The sequence below is a fragment of the Dipodomys ordii genome, unplaced genomic scaffold (assembly GCF_000151885.1).
Source record: "Dipodomys ordii isolate 6190 unplaced genomic scaffold, Dord_2.0 Scaffold16, whole genome shotgun sequence".
NCBI lineage: Eukaryota > Metazoa > Chordata > Mammalia > Rodentia > Heteromyidae > Dipodomys > Dipodomys ordii.
In genome coordinates, this window is record NW_012267232.1 from 13,721,212 (window position 1) to 13,723,561 (window position 2,350).

At 35.8% G+C, this 2,350-nt stretch overlaps 1 pseudogene across 1 annotated transcript; it reads left to right on the plus strand.

Moving 5' to 3' along the window:
- Nucleotides 1-255: 255 nt before the first annotated feature.
- LOC105982623 lies at nucleotides 256-902 on the plus strand (annotated as a pseudogene). Its single transcript, XR_001174907.1, has one exon. The product of XR_001174907.1 is annotated as a mediator of RNA polymerase II transcription subunit 21 pseudogene (transcript).
- Nucleotides 903-2,350: the final 1,448 nt, after the last annotated feature.

Below are 2,350 nucleotides of genomic sequence, written 5' to 3' on the forward strand. Positions count from 1 at the left end.
AATGCAAATGCACACATAGCATACTCACCCATAATTTTGATAGGCAGAGAAGAAATACTTTTCCAAGTAACAGGAATAAGCTGAGAGCTGTTGGCCCCTCCCTATAATTCTAAATCCTTACGAGGAAGAGGTCAGTCTAAACGGCATATATGATTCCAATATGGCCTGGCCATATATATTGAGATCCCTATTTTAGAAAGCAGCCATAAAAATTAAATTCTATGGGCTCTAGCTCCGGTTGCGTGCAGGAGCAACATGGCGGACCGCCTCACGCAGCTCCAAGACGCAGTGAACTCGCTTGCAGATCAGTTTTGTAATGCCATTGGAGTGTTGCAACAGTGTGGTCCACCTACTTCATTTAATAACATTCAGTCAGCAATTAACAAGGACCAGCCAGCTAACTCTACAGAAGAATATGCTCATCTTTTTGCTGCACTGATTGCCCGGACAGCAAAAGATATTGGTGTTTTGATAGATTCTTTACCCAGTGAAGAATCGACAGCCGCATTACAGGCCGCTAGCTTGTATAAGCTGGAGGAAGAGAACCATGAAGCTGCTACCTGTCTGGAAGATGCTGTTTATCGAGTAGACTTGCTTCTGGAAAATATCCAGAGTGCACTGGCTAACATTGCTCAGTCCCAGCTGAAGACAAGAAGTGGAGCCCACACCCAACCTTTTCCAACTACTAGCACTGTCACACCCTGGGCTGAAAAAAGGACTGGTCCATGCCGTTAGCATTCTGCAGCAGGTATACCAATACAGCAACATCAATCTCTCAGATGTGCTGCCTTTCAGCCAGTTTTAATTCTCTCTTCATTGTTGATAAATAAGCTTATAAAATCTTGATAGAATCTGCTTTAAGCCATCGTTGTGTCATCATTTTATTTTTGTTTTTCCTCCTCTGGATGAAGATATCAATGCATTTGTATTCATAATAGAATTAAACATATAATAAAGTTATGCATTTTTTTTCAAAAAAGTTAAATTCTATGTGATTTATCTTCAACAGAGACATCTTTTTTTTATTCTGGTCCTGGGACTTGAACACTGGGTCTAGGTGCTGTCCCTGAGTTTTTGTGTACTCTACCATTTGAGTACAGCTCCACCTCTGGCTTCTTGGTACTAAGGTAGAGATAAGAGTCTCACAAACTTTACTGTCCATATTAGATGAGAACCAAGATCCTCAAATTTCAGCCTACTAAGTAACAAGGATTACAAGCCTGAGCCACCAGTGTCCAGGAGAAACATCTTTTTTTTGTATTCCTACAGAGAAATGGTACATGTTAGCCCATTTACACAATGCCAAATTCATATTGATGATTGAATGAATAAAGCAAATGTTTGCAATTTTTGTGGCTATTTAAAAAACATTTTTTGTAAATGAACTTGTTTACTTAGCCTATATAGAATATAGTAGGTGCAGTTATAATGCTAAGCAGGATTTAGAGCCTAATTTAAGGGAGCCTACCTCAATCATGAAAACTGTTGTAATAACCTAAATATTATCTACCATTTCATTTATTAAGTATAATTTTTAGAACTTCTGTCATCTAGATATATGTTGCCATGTTCAATAAGAGAGAATCAATACACCAATTGAAAACCAGCTTCAAAATATTTTTGTATATAAAAGACTCAAAATTAATTACAAGAAAATACAGATTATTTCAGCATTTTTGACAGTATGTTGAGTAGAACTCATTAAAATCCATAGGTTAGATAATTGTCAATTCAATTATGATATATTCCTCGCTCTTTATTAAATGTTTTGACAGGAGAGAAGATCTGTCATCTTTCAAGGTTGGAGTTTGTTTTTGGTGTAAACTTTGTGAAAACAATTATACAAAAGAAATATTGACAGGTAGAGAGCTGTCTCAACAGGAAAAAATCTTTCAGAAAAGATTAGTAAGGAAAATTGATGAGGAAAGCCATAAAAAACACATCCACATAAACAGATGTTATTTTCGCATCTTTTTAGTTAGTTGACAATGTGCCTTTATAAATGATTGGTTATTAATCATTATTTTGTTCCTCCTATGGCTTAAACTTTCTAATCACTTTAGTCTTTGGTGAATATTGCTCAGAGAAGAATATCTGAGACCCACTGCTTTTGTTGTCATTATTAGCTTTTTATTTTGAGCAATTTATCTATTTTATTTTGAGCTATTGTGCTGATTACATACTCAAAAGGAAATCGATAAACAAAAATGCCCTGGGTGGTCCATGTCACCCTTTGCCCATTTTCAAAATTAATAACAACTTGTATAACCATAGTACAACCCCAGAAAACAGAAAATTCACATTGCAATCATCAATGGAATTTATTCTGGTTTCAATTAACATTATACAT